General features: G+C 38.8%; 1 long non-coding RNA gene across 1 annotated transcript in view; it reads right to left on the reverse strand.

Annotated features, from left to right (window-relative positions):
• Positions 1 to 4,185: 4,185 nt before the first annotated feature.
• Positions 4,186 to 23,903, reverse strand: part of LOC138746528 (uncharacterized) — a 55,454-nt gene continuing 35,736 nt past the window's right edge. Inside the window, exon 3 of the long non-coding RNA XR_011347007.1 lies at positions 4,186 to 4,799. This is a non-coding gene — a long non-coding RNA (uncharacterized lncRNA). The remainder of the gene's footprint in view (positions 4,800 to 23,903) is intronic.

Here is a 23,903-nt window from a genome sequence, read left to right on the forward strand (position 1 = left end):
GAAGATTGCTTAACCAATAGAAAACAAAGAGTTGGGATACTGGGGTGTTCCTCTGGTTGGTAATCAGTGGGAATGGGGTACCCCAGAGGTCAAGGCTGGGCCCACAACTGTTACATCGATGATTTGGAAGAGGGACAGAGTGTAAAGAATCTGTGTTTGCTGACGACATTAAATTGAATGGAAAAGCAAATTGTGTAGAGCAGGGGTTCCCAATCTGAGGTACATGTACCCCCCAGTGGTACATTTGCACTTTTCAGGGGTCTGAGAGAATAACCACTACTGTGCAATACATGGTGATGTAATCTGCAGTCAGATTGCACAATGTCGTGTTTTTTTTTATCCTTAATTTTTAGGGGTACATGGGAACTTATAAAAATGCCCAAAGGGTACAGAGGAACAAAAAGGTTGGGAACCCCTGGTGTAGAGGATGCAGAGAGTCTGTAGAAAGATATAGGTAAGTTAAGTGAGTGGGCAAGTGTCTGGCAAATGGAGTATAATGCAGGTAAATGTGAGGTTATCATTTTGGAAACAAAAATAGAAGATCAGATTATTATTCAAATAGCAAATGACTGCAGAATGCTGCCAAGCAGAAGGAATTGTGCATACATTACAAAAGGTTGGTTTGCAGGTGCACCAGTCTATCAAGAAGGCCTTCAGTTGCTTGAGGGACTTAATTTAGGAGCAGGGAGGTTCTGCTGTAACTATACAAGGTCCTGGTGAGGCCACATCTGGAGAACCGCGTACAGTTCTGGTCTCTTTCCTTGAAGAAGGATGTACTGACTTTGGAGGCAGTTTGGAGAAGGTTCACCAGGTTGATTCCAGAGATGAGGGGTTAGCCTATGAGGAATGAGTCATGTGGGACTGTACTCGCTGATAGAAACTATAAAATTAAGAAAGGCAGATAAGATAGAGGAAAATAAGTTGTTTTCTGGGGGGGAAGTCTACAACTAGGGGACATAACCTCAAGATTCAGGGTAGTAGACTTCAGATGGAGATGAGGAGGAACTGCTTTTCCCAGAGGGTGGTGAATCTATGGAATTCGCTGCCTATTGAAGCAGAGGAACTTAGCTCAGTAAATATATTAAAGACATGGTTGGATAGATTTTTACAAAGTTGGGGAATTAAGGGATAAGGGGAAATGGCAGGTAGGTGGAGATGAGCCTATTATCAGATCAGCCATGATCTAATTAAATGGCAGAGCAGGCTCGACAGGCCGGATGGCCGACTCCTGCTCCTATTTCTTATGTGGCTAATGAGTGCTTGTCAAGTTGCGTTAGCTGCCCTAAATGTGTGATGTTGAGCAGGCTCTCTGTAGCAAATTCAGAAAATTTATATTTTAATATTGAAGTATTCTCAAGGTGACTGATTGCTTAAAGACATTAATACATGGCTAACTAGATGAGATCTAGCAAGGAGTCACAGTAGTGAGACTTCTGAGGTTTTAATTTCCTTTCCACCAATCCACCCTTTACTCGCCAGACATTCCAGGCATTTCCTGAGGGGTTTCTGAGAAACCTCTCCCTGTCCATCACCAAAATCTCAAAGGAAATCTCAGCACAGAATCAGTTTCCAAGGTCACTGTCCACTCGCGTCTTACCGAAGTTGTGAGTATTTGAAAAAAGCTTAGATTGCTGGAAATACACGGCAGATCAAACTGCATTTATGGAGAGGAACATTTCATCTTTGTTCTTAAATATCCAATTTCCAGTAATTTTCTCTCAGTTGGTGCTACCTTAGATTATATCTTGCTGACAAATTCACCATCCTTTATTTACCACTTTTTCAGCTGGGATAATCTTTCGTTTTGTCATTCAGTCTCTCTTGATTTCCACGAATCACAGACCTCCGTCTCTCTGCAATTTAAAACTTTTCCCTAATGTATCCCACTTGTGACAGAAGATCATTGATCTGAAACGTTAAATCTGCTTCTCTCTGCTGAGTGTTTGCGCAGCATTTTCTGTTTTATTTCAGGCTGTCAGTGTTTGAGTATTTTACTTTTGAATGATCTTTACTTTAAAGCAAACCTAACCCCGGGATCTTCAGCCTCCATCAGCTCATCCAGTTGAGCTGTCTTTGAGAGGGATGATAAAAGCTGAATATCCTCCAGCACTACAGCCTATGGGTCTCAGGTGGGTCAGCACAGCAGGATTGTCTTACAGCTTGTCTTTGCTGGAAAAATTCAACATGGCTTCCAATTACAAGTTACAGTAGAAGTTCAAAAATCCAGATGCCAGAAATCCAGACCACCCGAGAATCTGGACTTTTTTAAAACTCTCAAACTTTTATTAAATGTAACGGGGTTTTATATGCGTGCATAAGTGCCACAGATGCACAGTGTCAACAAGCGACCGCACTTAATGCAGGTAATGTTATCACCAAGAAATTCATTTGTATACTGAAATTTTATTTTACAACATTAATTTTTAACAAAATTTCAAGCATTTATTGTAGTGAAAAAAATGTAATGTTTTCATTTTTGTCAAGTGTTGACTTTATTTGATAAATGAAGCACGCTTTATTTGCTAATGAATGAACTATCAAAATGTTCCTGTTCATCTCTTCTTTATTCCTCCTTAAATTTGAATTTTAAAAGTACTGTCTGAGAATCAGGTAATCTGAAATTCTGACTGACCCAATCCCCAAGCAGACTGTATTTTAGGACTTTTACTATAGTTTTAATTAACCCAAAATACAAAATGCAAACAAAAATGTTTAGCAGGTCATGCAGCATCCGTGGAGAGAAAGACTTATATTTGTTTCACCACAAATGGAGTCAGTGATCCTATTAGTGTAAGTTATAAATAACTACCTTCAATTCCAAAATATTATCCATTGCAGATGCAGTCAATATAGTACCAGATACAATTGAAAAGATCTAACCCACAGTAACCAGCAGGTAATGTGAAGTATCGGGGTTTACACAACAAGCAGGCAATAAAGATTAGGGTTGAATCTATGATCCATCCAGTTACTCAAGAACAAAAAAATGGCCTCAGGTCCCTTGGCTAGGGAGCATCCCACTCCTGATTTCTATTTGTTATCTAGGCAAGAAGTAGCAAGTGCTAGGTTCAAGTGTAGACACAACCAGGCTAGGTTGATTTAATCACGTTTGAGCAGTTCTGTTGTTTGGACTGATCTATGCAGATCAGTATGATTAATTATGGATGGTGTGCTCTCTATACTATACAATGGACAAGAAAGTCAGTAGCAGGAGAAAGGAAGGACCATGTGAATGGAGGTGTTGATGAGCAAGAGAATAAGGACAATCCACAAACTTTTATCTGAGCCATGAAATTTCAGGTGCTCTTAAAAGGGAAAGTTTTCATTTATTATGTATCCAGTTCAAGCAATGGACAGGACATCAAAGGGTGAAATGAACAGATCTCAGTCATTTTTTTGAATAGCACTTCCTACTTTGGCTGAGGTTTCAGCTAGCGATTGGCAATTAGGAAGCCCTTCACCAAAGACCATCTGCAACATCATTCAGCTCTCCAGCCAGCACTCCTCCATTTACAGCCTCTTGTGCATCAAGTTTCATCCCTCCAGTAAATGGCATGGTTGATGGACTTCACCTCACTCTCTTTTTCCCTCCTCTGCAGAAAATGTGCCCCATAGCTTTTGTTCTGAAATGTAGCTTGGTGCCAATTGTAGTTTGATGATACACATATGGAGTGTCTTGGAACACTACTAAAGATATCATGTTAATACAAGTAATTTTGATTGGTACATTTTTATTAATTAATTTGGCTACACCTCTAGGTTTCTGAACAGAGAGGTGGAGAGGATGAGCAAATGTGTAGGTTCTTGGGAGTCACTATCTCGGAAGATCTTTCCTGGAACCAACACACCAATGGCATCATGAAGAAAGCCTCTACTTCCTCAGGTGTTTGCGGAGGAATTAGTGGAGTTGTTCAAGTGAACCGGTATGGACTTGAAAGGCCGACATGGCCTGTTTCCGTGCTGTAAATGGTTATATGGTTATATGGTTAATTGCCATTGAAAAATAATTAGTGAGAAATAAAAGTCCAAGGGACTTCAGTGATGTTATCGTAGCAGCTGCAAAAAGCACATCTTCATTCACATTAAAAAAGGGAGAGATATTTGACTATTTTTTTGACAATAACAAACCAAACTGTTACTTATAGCAAACTAAAAATGTCAGCCATTTTAATTATAACTCTGGTGCAATTAAATGTCATTAATGTGGTCCTAAGCCATTACATAAAGCAATTCAATTGTTACCACTCGATCCATTTATTGTACAGCCCCTGAAGGGATCACATTCAGCATGAATTAGGATCACGTGAACTAAGTACCATCTCACTGGGATTCAACCTGCAGCTGGCATAGCTCCAGTTAATGCAGCAAAATGAAGGCAGCACTAAATTGCTACCATCCCCCATGACAGATGAAAAACACCAAGTGAGCAACCAAGATAAATAATATCAACACTAAGAGAGTGAGAGCTTGGAGAGGGAATGTTCTAGATATAAAGAGTAAAAGGTTTGATGCACGCAAATGTTTCAAAACTGTTAGTGAGAAATGCCCAGACATAGCTGGTTATCAAGCAAAGGGGGAGGGGCAATTTCCCATGGTAACAAGGCAGTGCAATGTAAGAATCCATGATTATCCTTCACAATGCCTGCAGTCAGATTACTGAATAGGAGGATGGGAGGCCCAGTGACAGCTGAGTTCTTCCACGTGTTTTTTACTCCGTATTCCAGCACCTCACATCTCTTGTGTCTCTAGTGACCTTGATGAATTCATCAACTATGCCCAGAGTACTTTCCAGACTGCAGCTGTGTATGTGAGAAAGAGAAGAGAGTGAGCTGGCTTGTAACATTTGAAGCTGTATGATTTTTAATGCCACTCACTAATAATTAATGGATGCCAGCAGCATGTTTAATGTATCCACATAAAAATCCCCTGACTCAGGTGCCAGAACATTTCCCCATATCGGAGGTTGTCGGTTCAAGATTCACGCCAAAGACTTAAGCAGAAATGTCCAGCCTATTGCTGCAGTGTAAGGTTGGGTTTAATGGAGGCTTCACTATTTAGCTGATTGAGATACTTCAATCTCCAGGTTCCGATGCACCATAACACTGAGTGTTCACGCCCACTACTGTGAGGACTGTTCTTGGGAAAGACCTGAAATCCCAGTGCTTCTCATATGAAACCAGACTGCACGTCCTATCTAAAAAATTTCCCGGAACACATGGCTCACAGTCAGAGCATCTTTTAGGTGATGTCTCAATGTAAAAGGTCCCCAGGGACTTTTAAAAAAGAGGGGTGTAATTCCCTGTGCCATGCACAATATCTATCCCTCAATCAATATCACAATAAAAAATTATTTGCTCATTATTTCTTTGCTGTCTATGTAACTTACTGTGCAAATTCTGTCACGCTTTCCATATTATAACCGAGCTGACTTAATGAAACACTTTGACACGCCCACACCTTGAAAGTCACCTTATAAATGGAGGAATTTCTTCCCCCCCATAATTGTCGATTTTTAACTGAGGCTCCTATCTCCAAAGGGTTTAAGCTCAAGCACATTAAGGAAACTTCCTTTGAATCATCGTCTCAGACTGTCCCTTGGGGTTGAGTGTTTTGGGGCTTCTGAGGCTACTGATGAGTCTTCTGTGGGTGGGTAAATTGAAGTCTGCTGAGACAGACAGATGTATACTCCTTTCATTACTTTTGCTTGGCCTCCACATGATCCCGATGAAGAGGCTCAAAGCTTGGTGTTTCCCTGGAGACAGAGGTTGCAGGCTCACACTCAAGTTTAGTCCCGATTTTCTTTGCCATCTGAATGCCATGAGGATTTCCTCTGGGGGCTCCAGTTTCCTCCCACATCTCAAGTAGTGCCGGTTCATTATAAATTGCCCTTAGCATAAATGGGTGGAATGGAAAGAAGTGAGAATTAGTGAAAAAAGTGAGGATTAGTGTAAATAGGTGCTCTATGGTCATCCTGGACTCAATGAGCTGAAGGGCCTGTTTCTGTGATGTATAATTCCATGATTCCCTGGATATTCCTTTGCCAGTTTGACAGGTCTTGCTCAATACACTCCAATGAGCATGTGAGTGTGTGTTCTGTAGGAGCCTTAGATGACATTTTGGAACATTTATTGTCCTAGGAGAGGATTCTAACCTTGCTTTGTCAATCCTGTCAAACAACCTCGTGGAGTTTACAGAATCAGCAATGGTAATATTTCTCAAAAGCTCTGAGGCGCCTAATATAATTTATTCATTTCTCCAACACAAAGAGAAGAATGGAACTGATCAGTGCCCACTAAATGAATTTTGAAGATAACCTCAACGAACATTATGTCTTTGACACAAGTGTACTTAAGAATTCATTTTTAACATCAAAACGATTACAGGTTTACCCTGCTTTATGAATACTTGAATTACAAAAATTTGCTTTTACAAAGAAAGCAGTGTTTGCTTTAACAAAAGGATTTGAATGGGTTTTGAATAGGCTTTTGCTTTGATAAAAATATCCTTCAATAATTAGTGAATGGGACTTCGCTTTACGCTTTTTCGGCTTATGAAAGGTTTCATAGGAATCCTCTAATTTCGTAAAACGGGATACACCCATATTGCAAGATCTCTTATAAGCGACTACTTCAAATTTTAAGAAATTAGTTTTTTTACCAACATCAGCCTTGATCTTAAAGCACAGAGGAAAGAAGATAGATGACAGATACTATTTATCACCATTATTACTGGAAGGACATGCACAAATTTAGCTACAAATATAGTTTACATTTTGAGGCTATTTATGATATCATACATCTTATTACAGAAATTCCACGAATTCCTGTTATATTTCAACAGGGTTTGTGGTTGCTGTTGTGGTCTCACTTTCTTCATATTTTACATTTTTTGATTCATTGTGAAATAACTTGGAGGTTATTGGACACAGGTTTAATATTTACGCTGAATGCTTAAGTAATGAGAATGAAAAAGATTGCCAACCCCAGACGTTTGTGCTTTTAGAGAAAAATCACATAATCTCCAGCCTCTAATATCCTGATATAGTCATTTTATAGCTTTATGAGCAATCGACAAAAATCAAAATCAAAAATATCTTTTACAAATACCCTAAAAATGATCCTTTATGGCTTGTAGCAATGTCTAGAACAGTGGTTCTCAACCTTTTTCTTTCCACTCACACACCACTTTAAGTAATCCCTATGTCATCTCAGTAAGGGGTGGGAAGGGAAGGTTGAGAATCACTGCTCTAGACCCAATTGTTTCTGAAATATTTTGCTTGAGGAAAAATTCTCCTTGGCCCATTTCCTTTGGAGATATGAAACCGTGCACATAATGAGTCAATGAGGGACGATTCAAACAGTGGTTTTCAAACTTTTTCTTTCCACCCACATCTCACCTGAAGCAATCCCTTATTAATCACAGAGCACTTATGGCATTGGGAGTGGGAAAAAGGTTAAGAACCACTGGTTTAGAAAGTTAATCTTAATTTTTTAGAGATTCCATAACAACCCTAGAGAGTTGGCTACTTTAGCCTTGCACCATTTCTTCTGTATGCTTTGAGGCAAGTTATTTTGTTTAAACTGCATTTTGTTCATTTTATTCTTTTTAAATAGATTGACTTCTTCACTGTAGTCAGTTTTTATAAGATAGTTCTTTCTTATTTCCATCTTGATCAAGAATTTGAGTGTCCAGTGCAACAAGCTTTACTCAGCAATGCAGAATGAAATATTTTGAGAATGCATTTGTTAGAGGGCAACAGAGAGCCATTTCTGCAATCACAGCTGACAATCCCAAATGGTAGTGATAACAGCGACTGCTTGCAGGGATTGATCTTAGCTGAGGTGGCACTTGCATTCCACAATACGCCTTAGAATTTTTGAGCAAGATTAAGCCGGGAGATTGCACCTGTTCACTAACCTCACTTTCAAATCAAGGAAGTTCATCTATCAAAAAAAAATCTAGGCATCCAACAGCCATATCATAAAATGATGGCTAATTTACACAGAATCCACTTTATTGCCTCAACCCTATAATCCCACAATTACTTTTGAGTCCAAAATTGTTGCTCTCCAGTTCAGATCAAGGTTTATTCTACTTTTGTTAGATTCCATATCATCAATTTTTTGTTTGCTTTCAATTTCCATTTTCAATACTTGGCTTCAAATACTGATCCCCTTAACAGTTACACAGATAATTCTTTATCCTGGCTTGTCTGGGAACATGAGTTTTATTCTGAATTCTCAAAGTCTGACGGAATTCTGTTGCCTGCATACAATGAAGCAAATTCAAAAAAACAGATGCAAGAAAAACACCAGATCTCATCATCAAAACTGATAACTCTGATCTCATTACACATGGCTTTTGCCCTGTTCCTATTTGCCTGATGTGCTCCCCCTTTTCATCTGAAACTGTAGCAGAAAAATGTCTATTGACAGACACACAAAAAAACAAGGAAAGCCACATGCTGAGACCTCCATGAGAATTTAAATAAAATTTTGATATTCACACATTTAGTCTCAACAATTAGTTGACATAAGCCCCTTTCAGACTTGCAAGTGGTCCCAGGGATTAACAATCAATCTGCCTATAAACTGTCTAGTGTGAAAGCAAAATTAGCTCAACACTGGTGTAAGATGATGTCATCTCATTCCAGGAATTGACGACCTCAATCGCTAGTACAATCCCGGCGTCTGCAGACCCTGGCATTACAATCAGGCAATTGCATTGAGAGATTGAAATTACCCAAGTTTTTGCATGAGCACAGGAACATGAAGGAAGAAAAGATTAAAATGAAGGTATAAACTTTTCTTTTTTTTTTTTTTTTTTAAATTTTTTTTATTTTTCACACCATAAATCACATTAGCCATGATATACACTATTTCTTTTCACACATATACAGTGACTTTTTCTCCCCCCCCCCCCTTTCCTCCCAAACCACCCCCCCACCCCCCCCTCTCATCCATTTTAGGTATACAATCTAGGTTGCATTAAGCCAGTCAGACAATGTTGTCATTCAACCAAATTACACCAGAAATTCTACTGAGTCCATTCTTTTCTTTCCTTCTCCTTCCATCAACTTAGGTAATGTTTGTCCCCGGTAGGTTTTCGCTATTGTATTTAATGTAAGGCTCCTATACTTGTTCGAATATTTCAATGTTATTTCTTAACCAATATGTTATTTTTTCTAATGGAATACATTTATTCATTTAAATTTGGTAGTTTCTTCCTTTTAATTTGGTTATGTATTCCATTAATATTTAAAGACATATAGTTCAGCGTAGCCCTTTTATATTTTGTTTATCTTCTCTTTCCGTTTTTCCATCATTACCTTTCCTCCTTTTCCATTTCTGTTTTCTTATTTTCAACTCTTTATAAGACAACATTCCTACAACATCTAACATTTTCCTTATTCTCCTATTTCTATCTTATTTATCCCCAATCTCCCCTTCACCTCCTGAGTTGTCCTTTATCCCTTGTCGGACAACCACATCTCCCCTCTCCATTTGGATTTGCGAATCCACTCGCAAGCGTCAACTGATTTTGCAGTGACCGCTATTTCCCCCCACCCCGCCTCCCCCAGAAAAGATTTCACTTTTCATATGTCACAAAGGTCCCTCTTTTAATTCCCTCCTTATTCTCTCTATTCCATTACCTTCCCTTATTAATTCTTGTCTATACTATCCATATTTTCCTCTAAGTACAGATACATTCATGTATGCTCATTGTCTCTATTCACTCTTATACCTCTTTACCTGCATACATATCAATCGTGATCATTTTTACTCTCATTACCCGTCTTCATCCCTCAGTCTATTTTTGTCTTTACCCACATACATATCAGTCGTGATCATTTTAACTCTCATTACCCGTCTTCCTCCCTCAGTCTATTTTTGTAATTGTTCTGCAAATTTTCGTGCTTCTTCTGGATCCGCGAATAGTCTGTTTTGTTGTCCTGGAATAAATATTTTCAATACCGCTGGATGCTTTAGTATAAATTTATACCCTTTCTTCCATAAAATCGCCTTTGCTGTATTGAACTCTTTTCTCTTCTTTAGGAGTTCAAAACTTATATCTGGATAAATGAAGATTTTTTGTCCTTTATACTCCAGTGGTTTGTTGCCCTCTCTTACTTTTTCCATTGTCTTCTCCAGTACCTTTTCTCTTGTAGTATATCTTAGGAATTTTACTACAATAGATCTTGGTTTTTGTTGTGGTTGTGGTTTAGAGGCCAATACTCTATGTGCCCTTTCTATTTCCATTTCATGCTGTAGTTCTGGACATCCTAGGGTCTTAGGGATCCACTCTTTTATAAACTCCCTCATATTCTTGCCTTCTTCATCTTCCTTAAGGCCCACTATCTTTATGTTATTTCTTCTGTTATGGTTTTCCATTGTATCTATTTTTTGAGCTAGTAGTTCTTGTGTCTCTTTAGTTTTTTTATTAGATTCCTCCAATTTCTTTTTTAAGTCTTCTACCTCCATTTCTGCTGCTACTGCCCGCTCTTCCATCTTGTCCATTTTCTTTCCCATTTCTGTTAAGGTCATCTCCATTTTATTTATTTTCTCTTCTGTGTTGTTTATTCTTTTTCTTAAATCCTTAAATTCCTGTGTTTGCCATTCTCTAAATGATTCCATGTATCCTCTAATAAGAGCAAGTATATCCTTTACCTTGCCTCTCTTTTCTTCTTCTATTTCACCATACTCTTCCTCTTCTTCTTCCTCTGGGTTGGCCATCTGTTGTTTCTTTGCTGCCCTTTCCTCCTCTTCTATCTTGTTTCTATTGTCTTCTGTGGTCTCTTCTTGCTGCAGGTGTTCTGCAGCTGTCGTTGCCGGCTGTGGAGATCGACTCCCCAGCTGGTCCCCCCTCCCGTCGGTGTGTTTTTTTTCATTCGCATCGCGCATGCGCGAAACTTCGCGCATGCGCGGTTGCGCACTTTTGTTCGGCTCTGCGAGCCATTTTTGTAGTCCATTATTTACCGACCTGAGGGAGCGGGTTTCTCTCTCCGCAGCGGGCCTCTTCGGACAGGTAAGGCCTTCACCTTTTTCCTCCTTTGTCTTCTCTTCCTCTCTTCTTACCGTTGCTTTCGACTTTTCTTTTTTTGTCGCCATCTTCTTTCCACCTTTATACTCACTTTTCTGTAACTTTTATTTCTGTGCCTTTGTGTTTTCTCTTGTTTTTCCCGACTTTTCTGGAGAGGGCTGGAGTTCACCGTCCGGCCACTACTCCATCACGTGACTCCTCTCAAGGTATAAACTTTTCCATGGGAAAGTCGTAGCGGGAGAGAGAAGAAATAAATAGCAATAGCAGACAATTTTTAAACAGTGTGGAGAAGTTGGTAGCGCTATAGAGCACAATTTATAAAGACCATGGGACAAAGCAATGGCGGACCTGACTTCCCAGAATGCCATGAGGTAGAGAAACCCCTCCATGAATGCAGCCTACATACAGCCCTTTCTCTGCCTCACAGCATTCTGGGAGGGCAGGTCTGCCATCGCTTTATCCCACGGTCTTTATAAATTGTATGCAATAGTGCTACCAACTTTCCCACGCTGTATAAATTGTGCGCATATAGTGCTACCAACTTTCCCACGCTGTATAAATTGTATGCTAAAGCACCACCAACTTCCCCACCCTGTTTAAAAATTCTCCACTATTGCTATTTATTACTAGCACATTCCCACAGTTCCTCATAAAGGTTTATATAGGTCGGCACAACAAAGGGGCTGAAGGGCTCATACTGTGCTGTACATAAAGCTTAATTATGTTATAATTAGTTATGATTTATTTTGTTCAAATATAAGATCACAATACATTGATCAAGATTTAGGGCAGGTCCACCATCGCTCGACGCGTCATAACGTCACCAGTAGAAGGTAGGACAGTCCTAACCCCGGGGATGGCTCCTTGCAAGTGTGAAAGTGTTCAGTATCCCAGTTAGGAGTGGTCAAGTGTGAAAAGCCAAACCCCCATTCCTATCCCAGGACACTGAATGGGCAATTTAGTGGGACGCAAGTGTGAAAGGGGCTATATATTCCAAAGGTCAGAGTATTTGTAGAATAGTTTTGCATTCATCATTGCTTGCAGGCTCTTTTATTTTATGCACCTCAGTACATAATAATTTGAATCCTACCTTGTTGTTCACCCTGCAACTCATGTTGCTAAGGGAGCCATTCGCTGCACAGGACTTTATCCAAGCAGTGTATGTCATGCAGGATGGTTTCACACACACTCTTCTCCCCTATCTATACCCTCACTGCATTTTCGCTCACTTCCACTGCAATCTTTTATGCTGCTCAAGAGATGCTCTCTAAGTTGTGCAGACCTCCTCTGTACATGGTGTGGCAAAGATGTTGAGGTATGGGGAATGCAAATCTCAGGACCTACCTTTAACTAGAGGAACAAAGGCTACACTATTTCAAAGGCCCCACGAACTAATTTTGGGATTTTATTGGTAGCATGGTTAGTGTAGAAAGCAGCATGGTTAGCTTAGCAGTTAGCGCAATGCAATTACAATATCAGTGACCTGGGTTCAAATCTGGCACTGACGGTAATGAGTTTGAATGTTCCCCCTTTGTCCGCATGGGTTTCCTCCCACATTCCAAAGACCTATGAGTCTTTGGTCACGTGGGTGAATTTGGGCAATGGGGGCTTGTGGGCTGGAAGGGCCTGCTACAATGCTGTATCTTATAATTAAATTAGTGTTTATTATTGTCTTGGGTACACTTATACCTCTCATTTTGTTCGTTTTAGATTGGTCACAGTGTTTGAGCTACCGAAAGAAAATAGACACACACACCGAGAGCAGTTCAGTTTATACAAGGCTTTATTACTAAATCTAAAGCTGAATTCACACTACAATATGCAAGCCCTTCCCAATTATATTTATCAACGTCTGGACTGGTCCTAACTACTGAAGCGAGGCAACGACTGCACACTTGTAGTAGGTTGTCTGGGCGCCGGTAGCAGCATCACCACCTCCCCGGACCGGGACGTCGGTTTGGAATCTTGAAGTTCTTCTTCTTGCTGAGAGATGTTGCCATCTCTTGGAGAGTCTCAAACTTCAGCAGTGGGACCATATACCCAAAAATTGTTTACTTCAGATCTTATCTCTTTGAACAAATGATTTAATTATCTTCAAAGGTCTCCTGACAATCTGCGACCAACAAAAAACAACTGCATCTCTGGGCCTCATGGTGAAAGTTAGGTAATGTCTACTGATTCATATGCATCCCTGGGCCCCATGGTGGAATTTAGATTATGTCTTCTGATGCAACAGCATCCCTTCTTGCATAAGCCGGTCTAAATCCTCCATTACAATTATATAATCAAAAATTGTCATCTTTACATGGTTCATTTAACTATCATGCACTTCTGTTACCTATCCAGGACTATCATTCAGGATCCTGAAAGCTTTATTTTGTGTCTGATTTTGGCACAGGTGGACCAAGAAGTGTGTGTGGTGGGGGGGGGGGGGGGGGGCGGGGTGGGGGAGGGGAACGGTAGATGGTTTGTGAGGTAGTGCATGGTTTCCAAACAAACATCTATCAATGTTCCTTCTGAAAGGTTTAACTGACCTACATCTTCAGTCATTGTCACTGGGTTTCTATGTAGTTTTTATGCTTTTTTTATGGGATCTTTTTATTGATCATATCATAAGTAAACAATACATGAGCGAATAGGAGTACATTATCGAAAAGGGGAAAAAAAATCACACGCTATAACGTATCACATGACATAACGTATCACATGACAGAACAATTAATGAATATCTATGTACTTTGGATGATTGGGCACATGATGCTTAATGTCATTCCAAATATTGCTTCTATGGCAAGAAACATATTAACATGAGCAGGTTTTTGCAAAGATGTTGCAGTAAAAAGATGAGTAAGTTAGAGGTTTGGACTAACATTAAAATTCGACTGTGCCAACTGTGAATTTAAATTTAGTTAATAATCTGAAATTTTAAAAAGTAGTTTTTAGTAGTTTTGACTACAAAGCTATCAGATTTATAAACGTGATTCGCTAATATCCTCCAAGGGAGAAGATTTGTCATGTAACCTGGTCTGGTCCCTAATGACTCCAGACCCAGAAATATGCTTGACTCTGGAATGGACTCACAAACCACTGAGTTCAAGGACAATTAATGGGTGGATGATGAATGTTGATCTTTTCTGGAAAAAATTGAATAACAAAATGTGTTCAATTTTGGCTGATGTATAAAACATATCTGCCCAGCTACATTGTGTCTGGAACCTTAATATGGTTTCCTAACAAGCATCCATCAATATTGCTTCTGAAAAGGATTAATTGACCCACGTCGTCACAGCAGACGAGGTCCCAGAGCTTTCTCCCACCTTTTGTGGCAAGAATTATTCCTTGATTTCATTCCTGAGCTTTTTAAATTTATGCTGTGCAGGCAGAAGTGGCTTCCATAGATCTACTCCATCAATTACTTTTGCCATTTTTAACACTTGTACTAAATCATCTTCCCACTCAAGGAAGCATAAGTTATATTTATGCAACCTGCCTCATAAATTGAAACCTTTAACCCCAAGTATCAGTTCAGTTTGAAAATGCAGTAGAAAGGTACCTGACCAGATACTGAATGGATTGTCATGTGTCACCTTGGTTGTAGTTCAGAAAACAACCAGGATCAAGGAGTCAGGAGAGGAAGTGAAAGAATATTTAAAAAACCCACATGTAATCTATTCCTTCTCTTCCTTTCAGTATTTTCCTTTAAAAATCACATTTATAAGAAAAATGGCCCAGGAATTGGCAGTGCTAAAGTGATATATATTGATATCATGACTTAAAATTCAGGTGAATAATATTGTACCCACAAATCAAAGCGTGAAACAAAATATGCTGATGAAGCCCAATATCTCTCAAGTATTGAGTTTTCAGTTCCAAATAGCATGTCTACTTGCAAAACAGGCCAAAGTCAATTCTTCCTAATATATTACTGCCACCTGGCAAGTTCATTGCTATTTCATATTTTTTTGGCGAAGCAGACCTGTCCCCCTCCCAAAAAACTCTAAGCTGAGTTTTTTTTTCCTTCGCAACAAGCCCTTGTTAAGCAGCAGTCTTCCACACACCTAACTCTGAGCTTATTCATTCACTTTGATCCTTGCTAATAAGCCAATTTATGTATTGGTTAACTTAACAACCATTCACTCAATGTCACTAAAACCAAGGAGCTGTTTTAACTTTAGGGAGGGAAAACCAGAGGTGTATGATCCAGTGATCAATGGGAGGCCAGAGGTAGAGAGGGTGAGCAAGTTTAAATTCCTGGGAGGCCAAAATTCCTTAGAGGTCTTTTCCTGGACCCAACATACCAATGTCATGGTGAAGAAAGCACATTAGCATCTCTACATCTTCAGGAGTTTGCGGAGGTTCGGTATTACATCAGAAACCTTGGCAAACTTCTACAGATGTGTAGTCGAAAGTGTGCTGTCCACTTACATCCTGGCCTGGTATGTGGAAAGCCCTGTAAAAGCAGTGGTCACAGCCCAGTACATCACAGGCAAAACTCTCGATGTCATCGAGAAAATCTACATGGAATATTACCGTCGGTGTATATCATGGCTAATGTGATTTATGGTGTAAAAAAAAATATTACCGTCGGAGAGCAGCAGCAATCATCAAGGATCCACACCACCCAGGACATACTCTGTTCTCGCAGCTACCATCAAGAAAGAGGTATAGGTGCCACAGGACTTGCACCACCAGGTAACAGTTGTTACCCCTCCACTATCAGACTCCTAAACAAGAAACTCAACCAGACACTCATTTAAGGACTTTTACTTTGCATATAATTGAGTATCGAATAATTTTTGTATTTGCAACATCAATTTCTTTACATTTCCCTCTTTTGTATACATATCTTTTTCTTGAGTACAGTTTACAGTTACCGTTATAAGTAGAAATTCTGCCTGGCCCACAGGAAAAAGCATTTCAAGGTTATAGGTGATGTCATGTATTTACTCTGACAATAAATTTGAACTTTGAACTTTGCTGACCCAAGGGACTGTGAATATTGTAATTGGGAGCAAACAATTGAAACATCAGTCCTTAGGTTTAAAAACTTAACCCAAAACATCGAGCAGCCCTTTGCTGCCACAGATGCTGCCTGGCCCATGGAGTTCCTCCAGCAGTTTGTTTTAAACCTGCACTGCAGCTTCATGTGTGTCCATAGGTTTGGAACTTAGTTCTGCAATGGTGAATGAATGAGGAATAACACAGAAGAAGAACATACATTTAATTTTCTCTCCTTCAAGATTCTCCATCTCTTGCAAAACTAACTAAGTTTCTGTGCATGGAAATTCTATACAAGATAACAATGTTTCAGTGTCTGCTGTGGCCCAGGTGAGAGGACCTTAGTTGTTACTAGGCTATGGAATTATCTTCCTCTTGCAGACTAGAGCACAATAACCTAGGCAGATATTGTAATGGAGTAATGAAGGAGTGCTCATTGTTGGAGTTGCCACCCATTGGATAAATATTAAACTCGTGGCCTCATTTGGACAATAATCTACATGGGAGTTCATCTTGGTGTTCCAGCCGTGGCTATTTTTAGGACTTTGATGTGCACATCTTGGCTGCCACACTTTCCATATTCAAACATTTACCACATTTTAAAGGTACTGGCTGTAAAACACTGGGAAGTCCTGAAAGAACTGTGAAAGGCATGATAGAAAATCAAGTTTTTTTGCATTTGATATATCTTTTTCTACAAAAATGATAATCTGATCACACATTTTCTTTGGATAGAATTTCAGACTTCTGGGCTAATTTAAGTAATAGACACCTAATATTTCAGTTATCACCAGTTGACCAAAAGAGTATAGATTAATTGTTTTTCAGATTTACGATCTTTGTTTTGTAGAATTTTTCATCCAAGGAAATCATATTGGTTATTTTTCACATCCAAGCATGATAAAGGTTTTCTTTGGATTATCTTCTGTCTTCCATGGATTAACTTTCCATTACTGATACCAGTACAATTAACATTTTAAATTAATGGTTTCTTCTAAAGAATATGGCTGCAAAATTTGGCTGTAGTGTCTATTGCTTAGACCTGCTGAGTGCTGAATTGTCTTCAATATAGTGACTTAAGCAACTGAGCACATTTGTACCACGTGATCCTTTGTAGAGACTTCCAGTGTGCACTGATAATTTAATGCGTGTCATGCTAAATCAGAGCTCAACACTAATTAAAGCCCGCTCTGTGCACTACAAATATCATTCATACAAATGATATTTAAAGGGATCATCAGCTAATTCTGGCTTAGTTGCTGATTGAACTTTTGTATCTGTTGCAATGATTTCACATGGGTTTGACCAAGAGATCCTCCATGTTATCAAAGTCTAGACGAGGTGGTGTGCCAAGTATTGAAAGAATTTGTCTTACTTCAATGTGCCATTTTCCCAGTTTTTTTTGGCTCCATCATAATTTCACCTGCCTTTGTCTTAAGATCTGGAATTTCCCCATTACATTGCTTCAGCTTTCTATCATTCTTTAAAATATTGTTTAAAACCCACCTCTGGCTGGGCAATCCATTGTCTTTCCACTTCACTCTTAAAGAAACTCAGCGTCAAATTTTGTTTGATAATTCTCCCGTGAAATGTCGTGGAATACTGACATCCACAATGTTGTTGCCATTAAAGCAAAACCAGATTATTAATAGCTTTGTTAAACATATATTTACATAGATAAATTACAATTTCAGAAATCACACAGGCAATGATGTTCTTGACCAAGAACATCACTTCACTGTGATATGAAATTATATTAACCTTGCCATTTTTGTGGAAAGATACAATAACATTTTAAAATCAAATGAGAAAATAATGAAAATACACTGAAGGCTAAAAGATCAAAGAGGAAAAATCCAGACTGACATTACAATAATGAATGCATTTCAGAGATGCTATTGGGACACCCTAATAAATAGTTTTATTTGAATGGAAGTCCTTTAGTCATCTTTTCTGACCAAGAGTCCACATACAACTGTTTTATTTCAGCTTTTAATCGTGTCTGCCCTCTACTGAGATTTTTCTGGTTTTCCAGTACAAACTACATGTAATAATGGATGAAATGTTAATCAAGTGAATTTCTTTGTCATTGATGGTTTCAATCTACCCGAGAGTTGTTGGAAACTGCATTCAACAAGGCAAGTGGAAAAGGAAAAAAAACAAATTACCAACTACCAAAATTATTATTGACGCAAAATCAGCTAATCCCTTTCACAATAGATAACCTTTCCTTTAGAGAATGGGTGATAAAAGGGATTAAAAGAATAGAAAATTGTTTTTTGGAAAATAATTTATCATCATTTGAACAAATGAAGTACAAATATGGTATAACTCACGGTACAATGTTTGCATACCACCAATTGAAAACCTACTTAAAGGATAAATTGGGAAGCAGGCTGAGGTTACCAGAAGGAAGCAGCTTTGAATATGTGATTACAGACACATTGATAATTAAAAGATTTATAACAAACATGTACATCAAACTGCAAGAGAAAGAGAACGATGAAATAAGCTGCAAACCCAAACAAAAATGGGAACAAGATCTAAACATAAATTAAAAATGGGAAAAAGATATTGTTTTAAACCTGCACTCCAGCTTCATGTGTGTCCATAGGTTTGGAACTTAGTTCTGCAATGGTGAATGAATGAGGAATAACACAGAAGAAGAACATACATTTAATTTTCTCTCCTTCAAGATTCTCCATCTCTTGCTCAGTATTTTTGTCTTGCAAAACCAACTAAGTTTCTGTGCATGGAAATTCTATACAAGATAACAATGTTTCAGTGTCTGCTGTGGCCCAGGTGAGTTTATTGTATTGAGAAATACAATAAACACGAGGTTACGCACGATACAATATAATTGGTTACACAGGCTATACTCCATGCCCAAAATGTTAAATAAATGGGACCCAACAGTATCAGATAGATGTTTTCGCTTTAAGAAGGAAATGGGAACAACAGTACATGCAATTTAGGCATGTGAGAAAGTGGAAAAGTTTTGGGAAGATCTAAATCAAGTGTTAAATAAAATCACAAAAAGCAACATACCAAAAAATCCAGAGATCTAAGTAATATAAGAAGTAAAGAATTAGGCCTCAAATTGGATGAAGCACAAAAAAGATTTATTATGATAGCCTTAGCAGAAGCAAAAAAATGTATGATGTCAACCTGGAAATCAGAAGAGAACCTGAGAGTACAGCAATGGTACATAGAAATGAATAAATGTATTCCATTGGAAAAAAATAACATATAATTTAAAAAATAAAGTCACAGTATTCGAACAAATTTGGGAATCATACAACCATACAACAGAGAGGGCCTACCGCGGACCTCCACCCCCTAAAATGATAGAATGAGAAGAAGACGAAATGAACTGACCCAGTGTGTAATAGTAGATGACACATTTTTCTTGTTTATTTTCATTGTGTGATGACATTGTTTAATGGGTTTATTATATTGTATATGTTGAACGTTTAGTGGGTAGGGAGGGGAGTGGGAAGGAGGGAGGGAAGGGAGGGGGGATAAAGGGGAGAAAATGACACTGTGTATATTCAAGAGGGAAAGGTTTATGTGTATTTTGGTCAATACGGTTCATAGTGAGAAAAATAAATTAAAAAAGAATCAAGGCAAGTGGACAGGATGCCAGCACAATCCTGAGGTGCCTTGCAGGTAGTGGAAAAGCCTTGGAGTCACTCGCTGCAGGATATCTTGATTTATGTGAGGCGGGGTGATGAAATGAGGTGAGAGTTTATTCACATTATATAATTATAATATAAAACAGTACTGAACTCCTTATTTTCTGCAACCAAACAGGTACATAAGATACACCAACTATTATAGTATAAATGAAATGATCATAATATGCTAAGTAAAAAAAAAAACAAGATAATGAATATTAAAGGATAGATAAATAAGTATTCACAGTTGCGGTCAGTACAGGAAAAAAAAAGTGATGTTTCAATAGTGAAGACTGATATTTTGGTGCTTCTAGGGGAATTAATGAGAGGTTCAAGAATCTGATAGCTGTTAGAAACAAAATGTTCTTGAACATAGAGGTGCTTATACTAGGAAATATTTTTCTTGGGTCTCTCACAGTTAAAATTGGTCAGAGATTTCTGTTGTATGCTCCAGCTTCTGTCCTCCACAAACAAATGACCTTCTAAGTGCCAATAATGTCATTAAAACAAGCCTAAAACCTGCAACTAAAATTTGGCATTCTAAAATTTGCAACAGGTCAGTCATTGGGTACATGGAATGCTGCTGTCGGAGGGCAGAAGCAATCAAAGATCTCACTACCCAGCACACGTTCTGTTCTCGCTGCTGCTGTCGTGAAAGAGGTCTAGGTGCTTCAAGACTCGCACCACCAGGTGCAGGAACAGCTGCTATCCCTCCACCATCAGCCTCCTCAACAACAAACTCAATCAGGGACTCATTTGAGGACTCTTACTTGTGCACTTTATTGATTTTCTTTTTGTTCTCTCTGTATTGCACAGATTTTGTTTAGATTTGTTTTCTGTTTACAGTTCTTTGTTTGCTTACATGCTTTATGCTGTGTTCAGTTTATTTTTTGCCCTACCAATTAGTGGTAATTCTGCCGTGCCCGCAGGAAAATAGGAATCTCAGGGTTGTATGTGATGTCATGTATCTACTCTGACAATAAAACTGAAATCTGATATTAATGGGACTGTGAACAGAACAGTCATTTTCTGGGACCATTATTCCTCAGGGAAATCAACTTGAATTTCATCCTTCCTGCTTCACTTCTCTGCAACTTTTGTGGTAGCACCAACTAATCATCCATATCCCTAAGTCATACTCATTTTATGATGCAGTCACATTCATCCCAATCAGTAGAATCCCAATTATATACTCAACACATTCCAACTGTAGCTTCTCCTTGTATCCATGAGTATCTTTCCTGAGTTAGAATTTTTTTCAGAATTGCAGTAGATGTCAGATCAAGGGAAGTCAAAGAGAAAGAAATGAATGTGTAAAATGCCTTTAAACTCTCTGGATGTCCTAAGGCACTTTGAAGTGTTCTTGAAGTATAAACAATGAGGTAACGTGTGGCTTAATTTGTGCTTTCCAAAGCTCCAGAAACAACAAAGCCATTTGTTTTTCAGTAATACTAGTCAAGGGATTAAATTTTATCACTTCCATCTGTTACACTTGATAATATGAATGAGCAGGCCTCCTCATTGAAGGGTAAGAATGCAACCAGTGAGCAATGCAAACTTGGAACAGAACTCCAAAAAAATTCCTTCGATTTTTAAAATCCAATTTAACCTGCATTTCAGGACAGCAGACAGGCAAACTGATATCTTGAGGAAGTAACTACAAGAGCTCCAAATCATTTTCCTCATTTCTTTTTCTAGTATTTTCTACTAATTGCAACTTATTTTTGTATAGCTGCATTAAACTGTCTCTACTAATTGACTTTAACCATAGAACATTGCAGCACAGGAACAGACCCTTTACCAATTCTAGTCTGTGCTGAACTATTATTCCGCCTGGTCCCAATGACCTGCACCCAGTCCACATCCCTCCACACCTCTCCTCTCCCATCTGTCAAAATTTTTCTTCAATGTTAGAGACTGCATTCACCACTTCAGCTGACAACTCGTTCCACACTCCCACCACTCTCTGTGTGGTTCTCTCTAATGTGCCCCTTAAACCTCTTCCCTTTCACCTCTGTTGCATCTCATCCAACTTCAGTGGAAAAAGCCCTACTTGCATTTACTCTATCTATACCCCTCATAATTTTGTATACCTTTATCAAATCCCCCTCATTCTTCTACCCTCAAGGGAAGAAAGTTCTAATCTGTTTAACGTTTCCTGGTAACTCAATTCCTCAAATCCTAACAACAATCTTGTAAATCTTCTCTGCACTCTTCTAAATCATAGAAGCAGGTTATTTGGCCCATCAAGTCCATGGTGACCAGTCACGTGATGGAGTAGTGGCCGGACGGTGAACTCCAGCCCTCTCCAGAAAAGACGGGAAAAACAAGAGAAAATACAAAGGCACAGAAATACAAGTTAAAGAAAAGTGAGTATAAAGGTGGAAAGAAGATGGAGACAAAAGGAGAAAAATCAAAATCAACGGAAAGAAGAGAGGAAGAGAAGACAACGGAGGAAAAAGGTGAAGGCCTTACCTGTCCGAAGAGGCCCGCTGTGGAGAGAGGGCCCCACTACCTCAGGTCGGTAGAAAAGGAACTACAACAATGGCTCACAGAGCCGAGTAAAAGTGCGCAACCGCGCATGAAAAAAAACACACCGACGGGAGGGGGGACCAGCTGGGGAGTCGATCTCCACAGCCGGCAACGACAGCTGCAGAACACCTGCAGCAAGAAGAGACCACAGAAGACAATGGAAACAAGAAAGAAGAGGAGGAAAGGGCAGCAAAGAAACAACAGATGGCCAACCTAGAGGAAGAAGAAGAGGAACAATACAGTGAAATAGATAAAGGGAAAGGCAAGGTAAAGGATATACTTGCTCTTGTTAGAGGATACATGGAGTCATTTAAAGAATGGCAAACACAGGAATTCAATGATTTAAGAAGAAGAATAAACAACACAGAAAAGAAAATAAATAAAATGGATATGACCTTAACAGAAATGGGGAAAAAAATGGACAAGATGGAAGAACGGGCAATAGCAGCAGAAATGGAGGTAGAAGACTTAAAAAAGAAATTGGAGGAATCTAATAAAAAAACTAAAGAGACACAAGAATTACTAGCCCAAAAAATAGATATAATGGAAAATTATAACAGAAGAAATAACATAAAGATAGTGGGCCTTAAGGAAGATGAAGAAGGCAAGAATATGAGGGAGTTTATAAAAGAATGGATCCCTAAGGCCCTAGGATGTCCAGAACTACAGCAAGAAATGGAAATAGAAAGGGCACATAGAGCATTGGCCCCTAAACCACAACCACAACAAAAACCAAGATCTATTGTAGTAAAATTCCTAAGATATACTACAAGAGAAAAGGTACTGGAGAAGACAATGGAAAAAGTAAGAGAGGGCAACAAACCACTGGAGTATAAAGGGCAAAAAATCTTCATTTATCCAGATATAAGCTTTGAACTCCTAAAGAAGAGAAAAGAGTTCAATGCAGCAAAAGCGATTTTATGGAAGAAAGGATATAAATTTACACTGAAGCATCCTGCGGTATTGAAAATATTTATTCCAGGACAACAAAACAGACTATTCTCGGATCCAGAAGAAGCACGAAAATTTGCAGAACAATTACAAAAATAGACTGAGGGATGAAGACGGGTAATGAGAGCAAAAATTATCACGATTGATATGTATGTGGGTAAAGACAAAAATAGACTGAGGGATGAAGACGGGTAAGGAGGGTAAAAATGACCACGATTGATATGTATGCGGGTAAAGAGGTATAAGAGTGAATAGAGACAATGGGCATATGTGAAAGTATCTGTAATTAGAGGAAAACATAGAGAGTATAGACAAGAATTAATAAGGGAAGGTAATGGAATAGAGAGAATAAGGAGGGAATTAAAAGAGTGACCTTTGTGACATATAAAAAGCGAAATCTTTTCTGGGGGGGGCTGGGTGGGGGAAAAGAGCGGTCACTGCAAAATCAGTTGACGCTTGCGAGTGGATTCGCAAATCCAAATGGAGAGGGGAGATGTGGTTGTCCGACAAGGGATAAAGGGCAACTCAGGAGGGGAAGGGGAGATTGGGGATAAAGAAGATAGAAATAGGAGAATAAGGAAAATGTTGGATGTTGTAGGAATGTTGTCTGGTAAAGAGTTGAAAATAAGAAAACAGAAATGGAAAAGGAGGAAAGGTAATGATGGAAAAACGGAAAGAGAAGATAAACAAAATATAAAATGGCTA

Source organism: Narcine bancroftii, chromosome 12, assembly GCF_036971445.1.
Source record: "Narcine bancroftii isolate sNarBan1 chromosome 12, sNarBan1.hap1, whole genome shotgun sequence".
In the NCBI taxonomy this organism is placed as follows: domain Eukaryota; kingdom Metazoa; phylum Chordata; class Chondrichthyes; order Torpediniformes; family Narcinidae; genus Narcine; species Narcine bancroftii.